This window comes from Ambystoma mexicanum, chromosome 6p, assembly GCF_040938575.1.
Source record: "Ambystoma mexicanum isolate Mex_15411 chromosome 6p, UKY_AmexF1_1, whole genome shotgun sequence".
NCBI lineage: Eukaryota > Metazoa > Chordata > Amphibia > Caudata > Ambystomatidae > Ambystoma > Ambystoma mexicanum.
Genome location: NC_090935.1, coordinates 132,094,223 through 132,116,118, shown reverse-complemented (window position 1 = coordinate 132,116,118; position 21,896 = coordinate 132,094,223). Strand labels below are relative to the sequence as shown.

Here is a 21,896-nt window from a genome sequence, read left to right as displayed (position 1 = left end):
ACAGAGAAAATAAAATGTATTAGTCTTCAGAGCAGAGATTATGAAAATCATCCATGCAACATAATACAACCGAACAGAACAATACATGCATGAAAAACAAACACATATGCAACACATGTACTATTGTAAGTCATCCGAATGGATCAAAGGCTAGGTGCTGTACTGTGATCTGTGCCCATGACCATAGTGGTAACATACTCCTCGAGCGTTGATGCAACACTGTTCATGGCAGCTATCGACTCCTTCGCCTTCGGGCGGTGTTCTGCATGGCGGTCATTGTCCCTCCCAACATCTTACTTATTACCCTCACCTCATCTCTGGTGGCCCTTGCTTCCTGTGTGATTGAATTGCGGCAGTAAGAAAGCTCTCTTGTCAATCTAAGTAGGCCTTCTCCTAGTGTGCTGCATATCAATGTTAGTTGGGTGCAAACTGTGAGCTGATGCTGATGCATCTTTTCTTTCCATGTAGTTTACTAGGTATTGGGGAGTTGTGGTTCTTGCTCTTCTGATTGCATGCCGTGGTGTGATTGCTTCTGAGGGTGGCATGTCCCATTGTCCAGGCTGTGGGTCTATAGTCATTGTCCTCTCTTTGTAACATTGGTGTATGTTGGGATGCGGTTGACACCATGGTTGGCTCACTTTACACCTGGCCTTCTCAACTGGTGGCATTTCATGGACTGAGCACACATCCACCGTTGGTTTTTCATGTCCTAGGGGGAAAATGTCGATGAAGAACATGAGTGTGTCATTTGTTTTGGACAAGACTACTAGTCACAGGCGTCGGTGCAGGGTGGAATCAATTCAGCTTATCCCAGGCACTACCCTTCTCAGTTTGCCCATTTACTTTGTTCCTGGATTTGTTCAGGCACCTGTGCAGGTTGTGCGCACCACCTTTGTGTATGTTGCTCTATGGCGGTACTCCTGATAGAGGGCAGACAAGCATTTACCATTTTGGGGCTCTGGTGACACTGCATGTTTCACATGTCAAGATTGGGTTCCCAAGTGCCTTGCCCTTCTCCACTGCATCCTTTGGTCTTTGGATGTGTTGCCTGCTTTATCACCCTCTCAACTTCCTCTCACATATTTACTTTCCCACAGCTGTCTATCACATTATGCCAATCAACTGACATGTGCTACAACACTGGTGCTGACCTTACAGAAGTGGTTTGACTATGTACATGTGTTCAGGAGGAGAGGAAATCACTGACGGGCCCATAGGTCAGCGCTCACCCTCTAGAACTTGTAAGATAAGATAGCTGCACCATGTGAGGAAGGGGGTTGCAGGATTCAATTACTCCAACACGACTCAATAAGGAGGACTCCGTAAGTTGGCAAAGGGAAGTCTGTTTAATGACAAGTACATCAAACAGACGAAACAAATGGAAATCAGCAGCGTTGCAATCACCTATCTCGCTCCGACTTCCTCGAACTTCAGTCGAACAGCAATTCTTATAGGCAAAAATCATCATCACTGACGTCTAATTCTATAAAAAATCCTCATGCAATATAATTGGTTAGGAAAGGTAACTTAAGTATTGGTGTTATATCTGTATATGATAATAGGGAATGCAGATTGGATAACTCTTATCGGGTGGGCATCTACGCCCATCCCTCTACATCGCGCGTGAAAGATGTCACTATATCTATGACGTCCTATTGGTTACAGTTTATATAGGACTCCAGATAACTTTGTCCATTGTGATTGGGCAGGCTACACCCCTAGACATACATTTCCACTTTTAATTAGCAGCATGCAGAATGGACACCCCTGTGCCTGGTGTCCCAAGTTTCACCCTGCCTCCCTTCCATCAATCAGTGTTTTAGGGCGTTGTGTCAATTAGTTGGCTAAGGATGGCGTCGAAACTGTAGTCTCTTATCGGGAAAAGTTATGGCATCCTCAGGTCCTGGATGACATCAGGCGATGGTACCCCTTCGCGCCTGGCTGGTCACGTGTTAGTTCACCATGAATCTGCTTCAGTTTCCAGCTTTTAGTGCATTTAGTTCTGTTTCAGCCTCGCCACTTGCATGGGCCCCCCTTATCTTGACCTTCATGAGGCAGGCTGGTATGCTCTGAAGTTGGAATCTTGTTAGCTGACGCTCTCCTCCCCTTCTCTGGTTGACCTCGATTTCCTAGGCATGAGCCACTCTTCGTTGAGTTTCGATTCCGCTCCTTCACTTGCCTTTGGCTGGTTTACGAAACTTGGCCTGTCAGTCCCCTGGCCGCCTGGGTACATTTCTGCTTTTACAAAATGGAGTCGCACTTAATGTGCCTTATTGAGGTAGCTATATGGTTGGCGCTTGCCGCTCTATCTTCTACTAAGCATTGCAAGCAGTATCGATTTCTTAGCATCTTGTGTTTCAAGCCTATTTACACACGTTTAAGTGGTCGGTTGCTTCCATCTTGTCACGTAGCACCGTTTCCTCACGTTTTAACATTGTCTTTTCTCTGTGTCCATTACATTTAATTTCGTAGTTACTCGCACTGGCGTGCTTGTCTTGGATAGCCGCTTTTGTTCATTCACAAGTCTGTTCAGGCTCTTGAGTCATTTCCACTGGCCTTCCATTAAGGCTTTTGGGGTCTCTCCGTGGACCGTGTGTAGGTACTCATCATTTCGTATCAGTGGCTGGTATGGCTGTCTGATAGGGTACCGTGCTGCCCACGGTTGTCTGGTTATGGGTGCTTCTACCGGTATGGATCTTTTGATGTATACTGGGCAGAGTCCCAGTGCAGCTCTTTGTAGGTTCATTTGCTCTTCATACATCACATACCTTGGTGAGTACGCTCCTGGTACCTCGAAATGAGGGGAAGGGGTGCAGGCCATGTCTGGGGCCTCCTCTACACATGCACTGTGGTACTGGGTTGTACGTATGCTTGCGTGAATCTACTGGCCTCCAAAGAGAACAGTGAACATAGACTTCCATGATAATCCTTGACTCTCCATCTTCTGCTGCTGTGTCAGGTCCACCGATGCCACCTACTGTCACTCGCATGATCATGGCTGACACTGCCTCTTCTGGTTGGGTGAGGGTGCTGTCTTCTGAAGGGCCACCTCCCTTATGCTCACGCTGCTCCTCCAACTTCTCCTTCATTCACCACTTCAGGTCTCCAACCTTTTGGTTAATATGGACCTAGGTGTCTAGTGAATATAGGGTTATGACGTACATACGTGTCATGAAGGGAATAGATGGGAAGAATGAGATTAATCTTTTGCGGCCCAATATATAGTCAGCTATGTCAAGTGTAGAAAGTTATTGTTTTTCCAGGGCAGATGCTTAGGGAAGTTTATATAACGTTATATTAGATGTCTTATGAACCATTGTCCTTTGTGCATGGAGATGTAGTGTACATGTTGTGGGTCTCCTACAGCATAGGTTTATTAAAATAAAATGTTGCAATGTGTTTTCCTTATCCTGGGTAGACAAAGGAACTCAGCCTAACGCATACTTTAATCAATGTAACCACCATCTGAAACCTATGCAACCAATGCCTGCAACCGATTTAAGCAATGTCTGTAACCTAATACCCATGCAAGCTAATAATGTAACGTTTGTAACCTATCACCACTGCAAGTAACTACTGTATCCAACTCTCTTAAGAAAAGCACCCAGATGCCTTCGGGCTTGGTGCCCTATACAAATAAAAAATACATAAATACATAAATAAATAAGTAATATGTATTTCAGCAGTCAATTAATTTTACATCGTATAAAAAAGTTATATAAAAAGTTATGCAATTTTTAAATAGTATTTGATCGACCATGCCTATTTCGTCAATGGAAAGCTTATGTTCTGTTTTCTCTGAGTGTGAGTTGTGATGCGATTAAAAACCATTGGGTGCGCCTAACTATGTCTGCATGTATGTTGATTGTGTTTTAGCTCTCCGTAGGGGCTCTGTATTCTAGTGTGGCTGTCCGTATGAAGCATGCTCCACGTTTTCACGTGGGCCTCTGTGCAGGCATGTGTAAAAGTGGCTGTTTGGTGTGACTTCTGGAATTCTTGCTCATCCTGCTGTTGCACTTTTTTTGTTTTTGTAACAGGATCTGCTAGCTCTTGGATAGGGTCTGTAGTTGGCGTCACAGGGCTGCAGGACTTAAGGTGTGTGTTATTTCCTGCTGCCAATGTGAGTCTGTTTGAGATGTAGTGACTCCTACAGTAGAGTGTCTGTGCACATCTATTGTTTTATTGTGGACTTTGAACTATGATAGTAGAGTTTAGGAGGCTGAGAGTGTGACCGATATGTTCATGAGTAGTTGTCAATATTTGTGTTTTTGATTAGTGGTGGTGGTTTGTTTTTGTCTGGTGAGTCTTTATAAGGTGTATTGTATGTTGTATTCATTTTCCGTTTTGGCATTCTGAATTGCTGCTGTGAAAAGAAGGGTTGTGTCTAGAAAGAAAACTATTGCATTTGAGTACAGCTAGGAGATCAATGATGTGAGGAGACACACAGAGCTTGTAGGTGTTGCTGTCTATTTACCCACCCCTTGACCTCCCATGGCCATGCTAATTCCTATGAACTTTCCCAACTACTACCTTTCCCTCCCAGTTCAAACACAACCTCCTGAGATCTATTTGGGATAGCTGCATCAAGCAGTAACATCACAATTTGACATGCCAGTGTTATTTTTTAGCAGACTGCTGAGCGTTATTTAATTAATTACAGCTATAAATGTACTACTAGTGGACTAAAAAGTGGATCAACCAAGTGTTCTTTCAGTTACTTGATTTACACAGTTCTCTAAACTGAAGTCCTTTTAAAAACAAGGGTTGACAGAGGAACCCTTTTTGGATTGTTTATAAATAAATCAACAATCATAAGCCCAGATAATCACACCATTTTGCAGTTGTTAACATATTATGGCAGGGCAGTTACATTATGGCAGTGTCTGGCAAAGGTATCCCGTGCACACACAGAAGCCAAAACGGTTGACTTTGCTAATACTTGTTTGCTTTGAAAGTATTATCTCTGAGATGAATGCTGTGTAAGTAGAGGAGCTGTGCTGTATGTGGGATGAAAGTTAGGCTTTGTATGTGCTGTGGGAAGCACTATTCATCTGTTTTAATACTAGCTTTTAAATCGAAAGTAATACTGGTACATATTTATTTAATACATTTTTTAGCTTTCCCTTTTTTACCTTTGCTACATTATATTGCATGAATATAGTTGTACTCGCCTCAGGACGTACTGTCAAACTGTTCCGCTTCCCTTGGTGCTGACATTCAATTTGGTAAAAGACAGCTACATGTTTTAACTAGCCTCAGAACTACAAGTCCCAGAAGACTTGTATTCTATTATACCGTTATACTGTCACGACAGGCGCGTCAGCGCTGGTGTGTCAGAGACGTTCTGTAACGGTCCGTAAAAAAAGTCTGTAGAGGTACTGCCCCTGGTGCTTAACTGTACAATCATGCATGGGGCTGATGGAGGTCCAAGAGGCTCCGAGATTAGCCAAGGAGCAGTCGCTGATGAGAAATCATTGTTTTCAAGCAATTTCAACTGTGACCACACTGTTACCCAATATTCAAAACACTATTGAATCTAGAGACCAAATTGCTTATACCATTCTGACCATACCTAATTATGTAGGGGATACATCCCATCAGCAACTACCAATATACCCCTGGTAAATGCTCCTCATACTACTAAGGAAGAAAAACCATGCAAGACAGGGTCATGGGAGCAAGTGCGTAATAATCCACCCCCTAAGGATACATCTATATTTCCCCTGACGCTAGCAGTCTTTTCTAACCAGCCCAATACCACTGTTGACTCTCCTATCTGAGAGATAGCTATCAAGGCCCTTGGAAATGGAGATCCCTTAGGGTATATTGATGCCATAACCACTAGCGGACTATAGGGAGTCAGCGTCCCAAGTTCTCTGACTGCCAAACTTTTGTGCTGCCTACTAAACACCTGCTCCCTTGTCAAACATGCTACTGAAGTAGCAGATCTGATCCAGAAAAAAAACCTGGACATCTTCTTTATCACAGAAACATGGATGACGCCAACATATCACCACACTATGATGCTGGCTACTCCCCAAGGGTTACATAAGCCTGCACATAGACCTAAAACGGATAGCAAAACAACTCTCTCTTACTCAATGAAGGGAAAACCGAAGTATTGGTATTTGTTACCCCCCAGAAGACAAAACAACTGAACCCTAAATATAGAAAATTAAAAATCAATAATACCCATATCAAGTTCTTAGACCATGTGAAAACTCTCAGAATTTGTATGGACTCACATCTCTCCTTTAAGAGACATGTATCATACCTGATATCCACCTGTGCTTTTTAATCAAACTTGATTTAGCAAAAATGCCCCTACCTCACCAAGCAAAACCTTGCCCTGATTGCTGGGGCTATAATAAACTCAAAGTTAGACTATTGCAGTAGTCTCCTGATGGGAACGTCTAAGAGCAACATGAAAAAATTGCAAATTATACAGAACGGAGCAGTCAGAGCAGTTGCTGGACTTTTCCGACGTGATGAAGTCACAGCAGCCAGGAGAAAGCTCCTATGGCGGATCAAATTTAAGGGTACTGTCATGGTCTACAAATGTTTAGCTGGCGATGCTCCAAACTATCTAGCCAACATATAAATGAAGGCACCTCTTAGAAGAGAACTTTGCTCAAATGGCAAACAAGATCTACACCAACCTCGTCAATTTCTCAAACGAGTTGGCGGCACAAACTTTGCCTTTTAGAATCCTATGATCTGGAATTCCCGGCCTCATACAGTTAAGAATAGTGTATCTCTCACTGTGTTTAGGAAACAACTTAGGACCCACCTGTTTGATGAGGGAGATAACTATTCAGATGATACCATAGCATAGTGGAATTGTGTTGTTTTGTGTTTCTCTTTCTTTCTTTGTCAGCGCTCTGAGACCTATGGTTGATTTTGCGCTATATAAAAACTACGATAGATCTATCTATCTATCTATCTATCTATCTATCTATCTATCTATCTATCTATCTATCTGAGTTGTGCTGTGTTGTGTTCTTGCTCCAGTGGCTGTCTCAAAATGCTTGTGAATGTTGCACAGCTCATTGGAATGTTGTGTACATGGCATGAATGTGTGTTCAGTGAAGGTCAGCTGAACTTAAACTGAGAATGTGAGGATGGCTGCTGGAGGTTTCCATGTGTTCCACCAGTCCGAAGCATAACTGAATGTGAAGGATTTCCTGTCGAAAGGGTGTAGAAGACCTGGATTTTTCTGGATTTGCGGTAATAAAAACATGATGCTGGTATTTCCATCCCAGAAAGCGTGCCCTGCTAACCAGACCGCTCTTTCAGCATCCTTGATGCCAAAAGCATAGGGTGCACCTCTGCCTTGCTCAATCAGTACCTTGATCTGCAGCACCTGCTCTGTAGCGGCAAACAGCAGGGTCAGGGGTCATAGGTGCCATAGGTGCCCTCTTGACAGCTGCAGTGGCAGCTAGGTAATTTCAGCACAGTTGCTGCATTTAAGATATGCACCTCTATTAACTTTAAATATACGCCATACCTGAGCAATGATGGGTCTTATCTCCCATAATTATTAAAGCCAAATCAAATTGCTATCATACTAATGACAGCCCTTTGAGCCCAGCCCTAAACTGGCTGTCTTGCTGCACGCAGCAGAGCAGGAGCCAGTGTTCGCACATACAGCATCCCAGCCAGGCAAACAGGTTTAGGTTGAGAAAAACATATTAGCACATATTAAATATTATTGAGTAAAGCAGGCTGAGGTAAGCACAGTAGAAGGCGCACGCATTGTTTTTAGCTAGGTTTGACACATATTAGAAAATTGCATATAGCAACACAGAACAAGCAACACATGTATTACTGTTGAGGTTAAGAAAGTTATAGATAGGGCACTATTGTAGGCCCTGTGTTTATTTGTTGAATTCCTAGTTATGAACCGTAGTGAGGTGCGCAGGAAGATTTGAATCAGGTGGAAGATAGTCAGACATGATCCCAGGGAGGAATACAAGGTCAGAGGCTCAGACAGTGCACAAATAAACACTAATTGTATCCAAAACAGAGTTGGCCTCACCAGTTTATTCTGGTTGCATCTGGATCAGAGGGGTGCATATCACGTGGCAGTCACTAAATATTAATATGGCAATTAGTTAAAAAGTATCAATCCCGTATGTGGATTTATTAATGATGATTTAGGGGACCATGCGTCTAGGCAAATGAGTTTAGATAATATGTGACTAATCAGTTCAGGGATTATAAGGGGACATTAGCATATTCTATAGGAGGCAGCCAATGAGGGTGGTGGAAGAACATTGTAACTTATGTAACCAAATTCTGTGGTTTACCGCTATACAATCTGTAACTTTGTGGGGAGTGATGTGCTGCGAATCATTTTTGTTCTATGGGACTGTCTGGGACGTGTTTGCATGCAATAAAACTTGTTTTCCCTTGCAAAGATGTGCAGTGATTATTTGGACTTTTGGGTGACTTTTTGTTTTTCGTGTTTTGGGTTGCTATTTTCTTTACAAATTGGTGACCCCGCTGAGATCCCAGACTCTCTGTAAAGTGGGGGGTGTCCCAGCTGCACATCCTAAGGTGCGGCACACATCTGCATTGACAAGTCCCCCATGCACAACTTGAAGAGGTTTGCAAGTGTCGTGTTTCCAGAAGGTCTATCTGCTCTCTAGAGTGTGCCGCTGCTCCCAGATTGTGCAGGCCATTGATGGGATGCGGTATCAGAGGTACTTGGTAGAATGCATAGATGTAACTGCATCTTTGCGGGAGAAAACTATTAATGATGCATGTGTAGAGCGAGTTGATGGTGAGTGTGTGGTGTGTAAAAGACCATGTGGCAATATTTAGTGGTTTTATATATAGAAGTGGCCAAATGGATATCCTCCACATAGGAGAAAGGTGGCATCATGGTATAAATTGTGAGGTAAAAGAAAAGCGAGAGAGGAAACAGCATCTTATCCATTGTGGAGGAAAGGCAGCACTGCAAAATAAAATAGAGGTGAGGTCCAGTGTATGGAGGACCTGGAATCCCTCCACTATGAAAAACAGAGTTTGAGGAGGTACATTCCCTCTTCCCAAGGCAAAGGGATAGAAAAACGTTCTAAACCATTATTTAAATAACTGTGATGTTGTTGTGTAGAGAAGGAAGTGGTGGATAACGCGCAGATGGCTAAAGCAAAGTTAGTACAGAAGATATTAGCGAAGTTGAACATTGAAGGAGCAGTGATTACAGGACCACCTATGGGGGAAGGGAGCGCCATGAATGCCATTGGTGAAAACAAGAATGGTGCCAGAGTGCACAGGAAGGTATGAAGGCTATCCTGACATTAGAGGGCACCAGAGAGATTACCATGGATGTTATCAGGGAGGGTATCAGGGAGGCTATTAAAGAGGGGGAGGGGGATTCTGAGGAGGTAGAGGAGGATGGGGATGAGGTTTGGTGGAAAGTAGGGAACTAGGTGCACACCATAAGGTTGGTAATTTACTAAAGGATTGAGTTAAGAGACAGCATAGCTGGTTTAAAGGTATAGAGGTGCACGTGAGGAAATAAAGCCATGGCACAACGGCTTAATATGCACATATAAGAGAAGAAAAGGAACGTAGTATTGGTCCCTCCCGTCCCATGCACACTAACATATAGCCACCTAAAAAGGTAGTAATAAAGAGTAGTTAAATAGAGAAACACTCTAGGTATTCTTTAGTTAAAGATAGTATGACTTGTACACCAAATTTGTAAAAACACACAGTCAAGTTTTTAATTTTGTTTAACTTGCACGAAGCGCAATTGGCAAAGCACAGGCATACTCCAAATACAATTATCGGCTTTACGCGTTTCAAGGATTCAACCTCTTCATCAGAAGCCTGTGGTGCATTTTGCTGGCAGTTGAGAGCATGTAAAGAAAGGCAAAGATAATAATAAAGAAAATGTAAACAATATGTAAAGAAAAAACGTAATTTTGATTAAATCATCAAACAAACAAACACTTTTTACATTTGGTCATTCAATATGATGATTTTGAAGTATGCACTTCTTAACATAGTGTCACATTTCTTGCATGAATATTCAGAGTTGCCCGCGGCTACCGCTAGAAGTATACTTAAATTACATCCGGGATTAAGCCCATTAAATATGAATTCACTTTGTAACAAGGCACACACAAGGGGATACATTGTATATAAAAAATACTGAGGATGTTCAGATTACTATCAATATATGCGTGCACATGGCGACTGAACATGTATAGAGGTAGCTATAGAAAAAAATCCAACATGAAAAGTGTAAAACAGTCTCACCCATTTATCAATCTAGACTGTGCGTGGCTGTCAGGGGAGTCCCAACGAGGGTAGTAAGTGTTACCAGAGGAGTTTACGGAATCCCAAAGGGCGAGATATCTAATCCTATACCCAACATATAAAAAACACGGTATGAATAGATTAGAGCTGGAAGCTGGCTTTGTGTTTTCAGAGACTAGAGAGTAATATATTAAGAATGTACGTACCCCACGAAGTAAGAGTGAACCGTGGTGCGTGTTTCTGACTGATTTAGTCAAGAGAAGTTAAGCCGACCAAGTGGTAGTAGAGAAAACCTTTGTGAATCTCCATCCATGTGTCCTAATAGGGGAACACATACACGTGTTGTTACGGATGCAGCTTTCTGAGTATATTCAGAGAACTGCTCATTAACTAGCAATAGACCTAGTATGCTAAAACGTAAAAACATACCTTTTGTGTTCTGAAGTAAGTTGAGTCATAGGATGTCAGCAGAGGTGCTTGACTTCTGTGCACATCCGTGTATCCCGTTAGTCAGGTATGCAGGTTATTTTCCAAACGGAATGTTGGCAAATTACGTAGGGAACAGTACGATCCGACTTCACTCTCCCTATAGGGGAACATATGCTTAGTTCAGCATGCCTAAATAAAATCATGGTGTTCAAAGTAAAAGATACTGTGCACTGCGGTCATGCTTTTGAATATGGGTTATGATTAGAAGTACCTACTGATGGCCTTTTGAGCAGTGAGGAAAGGCACTGCAAAGGCTGCTCACACGTCCATGGTCACAGTAACCATGGAAGCCGTGTAGCAGCGTATTTCTATGTGATGTTGATGAGTTTCTAACAACATAGACGAAGGACTAAGTTCAAAGGAACGAAAAAACACGGCGGCCATTTTAAGAGTGTGAAATGATGGCCAGATACAATGTTATAATGTCTTTAAAGCATTAGAGATATTAAGAGAATAGATGACGTTAGTCACAGAATTCAGACTATACATGTTCATTGCCCTGTGCACACATATATGCATACGCACAGTTTTATAAGCACAATGCATAATCCACAACAAAACAATATTGATTCCAAATAAATTTTATTCAAAATCCACATAAAGACGGTATCAACTAGAATAAAGGATAAGTTTCCACAGTTTGTAAAATGAAGTGATTACATCATTTCGCCCATTTTCATGGTTCTCCTGAACTTCAATGCTAATCGGTGGACCTTATAAAACCACATTGAGTACTTAAATTTTGGCATAATTAAAATTCAGAAATAACTTTCGTACCTATATCCATTCTTTCATTCGAAAAGCAGAGTGAAAACATAAAGGAAATCACTTGAGATCTGATCAATATAGACCAATATACAGTGTTATACCTACTAATCACAGTGTGAGCATATTCAAAGGGTTTTAGCAAGAGTCGCTCCCTAGACACTCCCATCTAGGAAGAAGATCAAAAGGTAAGTCAGAGTAAAAGTCTATAAATTTAAATAAAGCAACTCAGGGAGAACTCATCATTAAGTCCTCTTGGTTGTAAGGTGTCAAGTCGGTCAATCCAGAATTTTTCTCTACGTGAGAGGAGGGAGAGATAATCACTGCCTCGTTGGGGCCTTTTTACCACTTCAATCACTAGGAACTTGATTTGTGCTATGGTGTGATTATTTTCTACGAAGTGGCGGCCTACTAGCGATCTAATATTTTTACATCTGATGGTGGACTTATGTTCCGTCCATCTATCTTCCACAGCCCTGGTGGTTTGTCCAATGTATAGTTTGCCACATTAGCATTTAATACAGTATATTGCCCCCGCTGACAAGCAGGTGGCAACGTCTTGTATCTTGATCTTCTTCCCAGTGTGTGGGTGGGAGATGGTATCACCCTTTATCACATTATTACAGTGTTTACAATTGAGATTTGGTGGACCAGGACCATCTTCGTCATGTGGAGAAAGGGCCATTTGTGTTAGATTGTAGGAGCAGGCAAACAACTGCAAAATATCCCTGTGCATATGCCAGTTAACGGGGGCCCCCCCGTCACATATCAACAGCACTATGGAATGATGCCTTCATATAAATATTAAGCACCAGTACCACCACAGATGCAACTCCCAGTGCCCAACAGCATTCCGTGTATGCATATTAACAGCGACAACAGCCCACACCAAAAGAAGGGGCCAAAAATGATTTTCCACACGGCACAGTGGCACCCTGTACAAGGGCAAATGTGGTGAGTGGTAATCCCTTCATATTGCTAGGGTTGAAAACATAGCCAGATTAGGACAGCCCACAGAGTGCTTTGGCATGGCCAGTCCTACCAGTTACTGCTGACCAAGAAGAGGAACCTCTGGTAGGTGTAAAAGTAGGCAATAAATAATTCATTTGCATTGTGGACACAGGTGTAATTAATTCACTCATTAAAAGAAGGACGACTCCCCTTGTCAGGAAAGTTAATACACATGCAAAGGTTCTCTGGGGCAATACACTTGGTTCCGTTTAAGGTGACTAAGAGGTGTTAACATTGTTACTGTTTTCATCTGCAACATCAGTAAAGTTGATAGGTAGGGATCTGTTAAGTAAGTAGAATATTAAAATCTCATTTTGTAAGAACTTTTGGTGTGCTCCACATCAGGAATTTGTTATTCTAGGGTGCTGGTGATAACACAAGCATTGTACAGTGATGGTGCCATGAGAGGAATATTAGCAACAAGCCCTGGAGGGTGCAGTCAGAACTTTTGTTTAGGCCAGGAGTGCCCCAAAATCGTGCTTCGGGCACCATTATTACACTAGATTTGAAGGGGGAGCTAATTAGAAGATGGTGTTCATAGGGACTGATGAGGAGGGAGATAAGTGATGCACAGTTTGCTGTATTGACCCTGCTCAACCACTGAGTGGGGTGTCGGATGGGCAGTTGTTTGAGGATGGTGACAATGATGGTGAGATGATATTGAAGGTTTGTAGTTTGTAGATGATTGGTCCATGGCTGGGATGCCTGCTTGAGAGCAGATCTTCGATTGGAAGTCCTCCATTTTGGCACAAAGCTAATCTTGGATAAGCGAAGCGACTCTGCATCCCTTCTAGGTCAATCCCCTGATTTCTCTCGAAACCACAGAAGGAGCCAAGTATCCTGCAACAATGATACAGACTCGTGGACTAGAGATGCCTTGGAATGTTTGGTACCTTTCACCCTCTTTTGTCTCATCGGACCCCTGTTTTGTTCGTCGCCAAGACACTTCTTCGCTTTGGAGTAGTGGGAACAACTACTCTCAGCGCCCCCTACTTAACCACTGAAGAGCCCCTTCGGAAGTGTTCCTGAGCCATACAGTGAACTGTCCATCTCTACCTCAGGGTATCCTGCAGAATCACTGACATCTCACTGACATCTCAACTTGAAACCCAAGACTTGGAACAATGCTTGCTTGTGGTGCTGTGCCCTATCCCGCCAAATTCTACAGGACTAGTCCCTCTAGGTCCCAAATTAGGAGTGTGTGTAATGCTGCCCACATATGTGATTCCCACGTCACTACCTGTTGGTGTCGGTTGCTGTAGGTGCCTTGCTGTTCTGCTCTCCTGTGCCCTGAAGCCTGCTGCAGTGGAATTTTCTTAGTATCTCCTATGGAATCTGAAAAAAGCAACTGTCCCGCCACGGACAATCGTTCTGTTCCATAGCCGCTGAGAGTCAGAGTGCTGCAAAACCAAAATAATCGAATCTAATAGTGACCTCCACTAAACTGGCAATGTTTGGTCCAGACTTTGCCGGTGGTCGGTGAGTACTTACATCACTTACTGGTGGTCCCCTGGCACAACATGAATATCCTTAAGAAGGTATTTTCTTTTGCTGGGTTAGCATGCAATCACTATTCTCACCTTTGGAAATTGCCCAACTTGAATAGTGGGAACCAATGCTTCATCACCTCAAGCATCTTCCTGACTTGCTACAGCTCTCCCAAAAAGACCCACTTTTCATTTTAAATGTGCGATTGTGGATTTTTACACACAACTGTACTGTTGAGCACATGGCTCCCCACTTCCTAGGGCTGAACCCGAAAGTTAGGGAACGACTCTGGAGAATTGCATAATGCTCCTAGTGTGTTAACTCATCCTTCTCTTTATAGGTTGTGGCTGAGTTTTACTCATCTGTTGCATTAGGAAACATATTGTATATATGTTATATAGCAGAGTATTTATTGTGTTAACAGTTTTTATATAACTAAAGTTTATTTGTGTCTATTGGTCCAGCGACAATAAATGTATAGATATTTTTCATTTTTCACCCGAAGTGTACACCAAGTGTACCTTATGTTTGGCTGGGGACTCTCGTGCTCTTGTCTGCCCTTGGACTTTGGCTTCCTTGTCTGGAGCGGCACCTCCGACAGCCAGAGGAAGCACCATCCTCCGTAAAGGCGGCAAAACTTTACCTGGACTGAAACGTCTCAACTGCTCAATGGGCTCCACCCCCTGGTCCATTGAAGCCTACTTTTGTCCCAAGCACGCACACCTGCACGCGCACCACGTGTACCTGCTATTTGGCTGGGGACTCTCGTGCTCTCGTCTGCCCTTGGACTTTGCCTTCCTTGTCTTGAGCGGGACCTCTGTCAGCAAGCGGAAGTGCCATCTGCCATAAAGGCGGTGACACATTTATTGGACTGAAAGTAATTATTGTTTTTTTTTACTGTGTTGGACTTGGAAGGTTTTAAGGTCAGCTTCTAGCAGCTCTTTGTTTTTGCTGCCTGTGGATAACAGTCTCTTTCAACGTTCCTTTCAGCAGCGTCTCTATTGAGCAACGGGCCCCGCCCCCTGGTCCCATCAAACCTACTTTTGTCCCGTGCACGCGCACCCGCGCATGCACCCAAAGTGTACACCAAGTGTACCTGCTGTTTGGCTGTTCGGGTGTGTGGGGGTGCGCGGTGGAGGGAATAGGGGGTTGATGCTAATTACTGTATTATTGCCTATTTTGCCTGTAGAAAGGTATTGAGAATTGTGTAGATACTGTGCCAACTCCGTACTGCACAGAGTTGTTTGGCTGTTGCTTTATTTTTCTTCTACCTTTACGAGAATTGTACCATTGAACGTACGAGTTGGTTTTTGGTGAAGGGTGTAGGTGCTCTTTGTTACTATAATGAGGAAAAAAACAATGTCGTCCAAAAAGGATGCACTTCCGGATATGTTTGCAGCAATTAATACCCGCAGAGCAAGCCTGCCAATGGCAGCTACCATACCGTTACCATACTCAAGTGACATCGAGGAGGAGTTATTAGAATGTGCCCAGGATTGTTCTAACCATTTAAAAATAAAAAATAGAAATATCACTGAAAACACACCATCGAGTGCCAACGTAGATAGCTCCCCTCGGGAAGTGTCTACTTATTCCTCGCAATCTCTGTTTGCAGAGGATCGGTATAGAGAGGGTGGTGCAAGGATCTTGACCCTAAGTCTCTAGGGGTAAGGGGCAGCCCCCACACAGTGCTAGGCCCAAATAGATTGTTTACAGACACACCGGCCATATTTCAAAACAGCAAGGTATCATTGCTTAAGCTAACTATACACAATGAAGAGGGGGAAGAGGAACACAGACAGAACACTCCAAGGTCAGAGATTTCCAGAATGATGGGGATCCATAGCGGGGTGATAATTCAGGAGCTCTGCAAACAAACAGGTGTATTGAATGAGGTTCTCAGAGTGATTGGTTCGTTGCACGAGAAATTAAAAGAAGCAATACAAGGTTTACTGTGTACTGTTTTACTCGGAATGCAAGAGGACTGCTGTTTAAGGGAGGTGGCTAAGGGTGGACCAAGCAATGGTGTGGCTATTGAAGAGGAGTATATTATTGAAATAACCAATATCCTGCCTAATGAAAGCAGTAAAATGGGCTCAGTCATGGTGTGGGTAGCAGTGGCTCAATAGAACGATGAAAACATTGACCCTGAAAATGGTGGGATAGGATCCTCCGATTTTACAGTGAAATTATATTAAATAAAAGAAAAAATAATGAAGCAGAAAAAAGCTCTGGATTTATAGAATCAGAACAAATCCTTGAGAAAGTTCTTGAGGGATAAGGGTCTTCGAAACAGAATAGGGGAGGATTGCGCTGAGGAGGGGGTGCAGAAACACCTTAATCCTGAAGCAGATAAAGTAAAAGATACCCAAGAACCTCCCAACAGTAGCCGGAAGCCCTTTAAATCTAGAGTCGATCAGCCCACTCAAAGAGAGTATCAAGATAGGGAAAATAACCTTTCCGATGTTTTGAAAAATAAAAAAAGATTCAGGAAGGCTGGAAGACAATTGAATATGGGATTAATGATATATTCGAAATATTTAAAAAATCCTGCCGCCTCGTCTAGAACTGTGACCCCTGTGTCCGTTACCTGTAAGAACTTTCCTCCACATATGTCTTTAGGAAATGGGGTACACCCCTTGATGCCCAACAGCCATCAGGACGTGTTACCTGAAGAAGTACCCCCACCTGTAAGAAACAGAGATCCAGTTTACTCTGTGAATACAGGTTTGAGCCATCATGAGAAAAGTCATGAGTGGAATCTAGCTACAGTACCAGATAAAAATAGCATTAGGGATAGTAGAGAGGGAACGGACCTCATTATAGAGAGTGCAAACAAGGAGGTATTCATTCCTAAAGACTCAGACCTAAAGAGTCACAATAATGGGAATTTACAAGAAGAGGCACTGAAACTGATCGTAGGAGAAATGCTGGGGACGTTGAAGGCTAAGAACGCTGATACAAATGCTCTGGATAATGGCATAGGATGCATCGACACTAGTCACAAAGTGGCTCCTTTTGGTGAAAACAAGAGAAGATGCCCGGGTAACAATGATGGTGATCTTACAACGCCAGTCAATCCAGACCTACCTAGCATCACAATGAGTTACATATTTGAGGAGGGAGGTCCATATTCTTTGAATCACCCTTATATTTTATCTTTATTCACAGAGATTCCAGAATTAAGATTAATTTCGTCCGCTGATATCTTATGGGTGGATTTCATACACAAGCAGCGATATGACTATGGGCGCCTTGTAATACCCTCTCCCTTGGTTACATCGTTGTTATTGAAGGAGGCAGGGGCATTACAGAGACAAGGTTTTTTCATATTATGGTTTTCAATCCTGTGTCTTCTCAAACTGAGAGGAGAACGGATAATGATAGGGGGGGTGTTTAAAGTAGAATCCACAGAAACTGGCGAATGTTGAGGTTCGTAGGGGGTCAGACCCACAAGATTGGTGATGGTTGGCCCTGTTTCTGCGAGACTCAATTACCCAATTAAAGATGGTGGGGAAACCGCTTTATCTTCCTGGCTTGCTGAGCATACTTAGTTGGAACTCCCATAGCCATACACACTTGCTAAAAAATTTGAAACTAATGGATGAATTGTCCTGTTTCGATTTTATCTTGTTGCAAGAAACCTGAGCAAGAGGAAATCTTTTGTTGGAAGGTTTTGATACTATTTCTGTGCATGCCACAATGGGACAAAGGGGGCGACCCTAGGGCGGCTTATTCATGGGTTATCGTAAGGGGAAACATATTGTGAAAAGAGGGGAATGGTCAATAGCAAATTCTATGCTGATAGTCACGTTTTGCGTAGGAGAACACCACCCCATGATGGGGACGATGATAAATGGATGTTACACTTAGGGGACAAAGTACTGAAGGAAGGGAATAGAAAACTTTGTGGGTCAATGTGGTTAGCTTTTGTGCATTTATGGGGCTTGGAGATGTGATCAATAATTTACCTACCTAGAAAGCGATGGGAAGGCCATTGATGATTGATTTTATTTTTATTTCAAGTCATTTGGGTAAATACGAACACATTTGATCTAAACGATTCAAATGCCAATGACCACTCTATGTTAGTAGTGCACTTTGAAGGTTTGGTGTCAAATGAAATCTCAACCTACTTTAATGTAAGTGTTAGGGTGAACACAAGAGGCACCAACGTAAATGGAATCAACAGAAAATAAATCAATTTATGAAAACTATGATACACGATTATGAGACAACTGGATTGGAAAAGGCGTATTGAGATATTTGGTGACATCGGTCCCAACATATTAAATGGACAATATGGTAAAGCTTAAGGACAAAAATAATTTATGTCATAATAAAAATCAATTCCGCAAACATAGTTCAGACATCTTAATTCATGATCGCAAAGTTCTAATGCGCAAGGAAGTTTGTCAAATTAGAAAAGAGGGTTGGATAGAGCAAGAAATACAAATTAAGCTTAAGCGAGTGAGACACAATACAAGAACTGGGTGATTTTTTACAGAGGGAAGATGTACTGTTGGGTGTCCTGACCCACGTTTAAGCTACCCTGCTACAACATTTGGTGCTGTGGGCTTAGAAAATTCAAGATGGCGGAAAACCCACATGTGCGCTGAAATCCAGGAAAGCTGCGCAGTTTGTGCGCCCACCAAAATGGTTGCCTCACTTGCCACCCACCAGTGCGAGAATGAAAGGCCGGGTTGCCATGAGGGAAATGGGTTGCCAAAGGAAAAACAGTAGCGCCGGTTAGCTTCAAAGCGCTTTAAAACCACCATTGGACTACCCGCACAGTAGTCTGAAACCATTGGGAATGGCAATGCTGATTGCCAAATGCAACCTAGAAGTGTGGGGAATTCATTTCTTAAATCCCAAAAATGGGTGCAGTACCAGTACTCACCACTATCCAAAAGCCGGCGTTTTAAAACCACTCTGTGTGTTTTTCTGAAGGCAAGCCAAATGCCTATTTCAAACCTTGCAACATGTGCAAAATATTTACTGAACACCAGCAGACATTGGCAGAATGGAGTTTTGTGTGCCTACAAAATCTGGGAAATGAAGAGCCCAAAAACAATGCTTATAACAAAAATGCTATGGAGTCAGCAGCTTAAGCCTAACTACAACTGGATTTAAAACCACCAAAATCGAAAATGTTAAATTAAATGAGTGACCTATGTTTGGTGTCACATGCCTTTGTAACTGTTGAAATGTCATAGTTTTGCACTTAGAATCAGCATTCTAGCTGCATGTGTAAAATTACAAGTTATTTTAAAAGCAACAAAAAGTTAGCTGAAAGTCTGGCTTAAGGAACTTGATTTTGCCTAGCAACTACCCATCAGCAGTGAAACTTGAGTCACCACTGTGTTCCCAGGCCAACCTTCCTTTTGCTGCCCAGGCTAAGGATATGCCATCTATCTGATAATTGAATTTCCTGTGCTCTGCCAGAGAGTGAACAAAGCCCTCTCCACTCAGGCAAAGGTTTTTTATTACAGACGTCGTAAAAAGTGGCTTCCTCCTGGAGAAGCTGGGAGGAGCACTGCCTGTGAGAAGCAAGCTGGCTTGGCAGAAACTGGAAAGACTGGTTTCTGTACCATGTGACCTGAAAAGACACACCCCTGCAGCAAGGCTATGGTTTTATAAAAAGGGGGATAATTCATAGAGCGGACATGTGAAAATTTTATAAATGATACCATAATTCTTGTGATTTTTCTGCCCACAGTTTAAGACGTGGTAGGAACCGGTGGTATGTTCAGGGGGGTTTTAGCGGAAAAGTGGATATTACTCTAAATGTGTGCATGTTAAAAATCTGAAACTTCATCAGTTAATGTCCCTACCCCCTGCACACATGTATGTAAAGTTGGGTCCATGTCGGAAATTGGAAAAGCAGTTAAAAAGTCAATTATGTACACTCTTTGAATGCAAGCTCCGAGAATGAGCAGATTTGGACATAGACATGGCTAAATTCAGCCACACCATGTATATGTAATTTTAAACAAATGTGTACCTGTGCAAATATGTTTTTAGGTCAGATATAGATTGTGTGTAAAGTTGACAGGGGTGGGTTCTCTGTATCATAAACAGACCTCATCCTGATGACACTTCATTTCATTCCCCCAATCAAGTAAGAAATGGAAGTTTGACCAATTAGAAGCTGAGAGAGAGGTAGGGTCAGTGATGCTAGAACACACCCACATTCTAAACACATAAAAGCAGACAGACAGGACAGATAGGGGTTTCATTTTTCATCTGCCGCTGAAAGCTCTGCCGGAAAAATCCATACTTACCTCCATCAAACTCCAGAAAGCCAAACTAGAGACTTCAATCTATCCAGAGCAGAGAGACCCAAAGAACCGGTGCCTAGCAGAGACCAGACCCCTGTGAGCAGTTCCAGAGGCCAGGCGCTGTGAGCAGAACCCGGAAAGACCTGACCAGACTGAAGTCCGTGACCAAGTCGCTTTCCTGTTCAAAATCTCTTGTGAGTACTTAGCAAAACTCAGAACACATCTCTTAGTTTAAATTCATCTAATTCAATCTATTTAACCTAAGTAGAACTGCCTCCTAGCTGTCACCTGTCATTCTAGCTGCAAAAATTTGTCACTTGTCATTTTGAAAAAGTGTGCGTTTAAAATTTACAAAACCAAAAACGACCTTTACTAAATTACTCATATCTCCGCAACCGTTTGGGCTAGAGACTTGCAATAACTTTCATTTGGAAGCTGAGATCCCAGGCTTTTCTAGGACCCCAAAACGGTAGAGATAGTCCTTGCGGTTCCTTTGTAATAGCGCTCGGCGCATCCGCGAATTTTACCGCGATTTGCAAATTTCTTCACGTGTAAAAAGACAGCAGTTTTGCTTTCCATTTGCCAGAAATTCGTTTAACCTGCTAATCATTCCTGCATCATTGCTAGTGTGAGCCTGGACTAATATTAACTAGATACCACTCACCCTGAACCTCTATAAGGGAATTAAAAGCAAATTTAGCATATTTCTCATTCATTGCCAGCACATATCCAAGCATTGCCTGTGTTTTCAAAACTCCTATCTGTTTTCTGTAAGCTTGCTGGGATTGAACTGAATTACAGTTGATTGCATTTCTGAGGACTGTGTGTTTTCCTTCCATTTCCTTGCATTGCATAAAGAGGGGGGGAGGGAGTAGCCAGAGAAAAGTGATTACATTGTTTGGTTGAAATCATATTGCGTATTTTCTGTACTGTATTCATTGAATATTGCATCCACCTGAGCTTACATAAAGCATCCTCTACCACATTATACTTTTGTTCCTATTTACCAGTGTGCTACCTTATCCATTTCATGTCAACTCATTAGTGATTATAGAAGTGTGCTAGTGCCAGATTCTCCGTTGTTGATCTTTATCATATCAGATTAAGTGTGCTATTCAATTATTAATTTATTATAAAGTGTGATATATATATTTTAATTTATCAAATAAACCTTTTAAACTTGCAAAACAGAACTACTTCTTGGCTCAGTGGGGTCAGGGGGATTCCAAGAGAGGGGTGTTATACAAGGGTAGTCATCCAGAACGCATGAACTGGACCTAAAGATATATCAATAAGGGTTTTCATTCAGTCTTCTAGACTAGGCGTTAACTTAGCTGTAGTGCTGAATTGAATCCTCTTACAAAGTGGGGGCTCGTATCCGGGATTCTGGGTTAGAATACCACTTGTGCAGCTTAATACAGTGTGCTAACTGACGGGATACATACATCCAGTCGGATCACCACGCTGCATTACGCTGTGAAGCATTCCTCAAAAGGGACACTCCAAGAAAAGTTCTGTTCTGCAAAACTAAAATACTAACTTCTGTAAGTCAGGACAGAGACCAATCTCTAGAATGACGACCTTGGTAGA

The 21,896-nt window shown here is 42.5% G+C and overlaps 1 long non-coding RNA gene across 1 annotated transcript; it reads right to left on the bottom strand.

The window, feature by feature from the left end:
* Window positions 1–10,272: 10,272 nt before the first annotated feature.
* Window positions 10,273–10,983, bottom strand: LOC138510890 (uncharacterized). Its single transcript, XR_011280444.1, has 3 exons — window positions 10,702–10,983; window positions 10,479–10,590; window positions 10,273–10,377 (listed from the first exon to the last, which is right to left on the bottom strand). It is a non-coding gene; the product is annotated as an uncharacterized lncRNA (long non-coding RNA).
* Window positions 10,984–21,896: the final 10,913 nt, after the last annotated feature.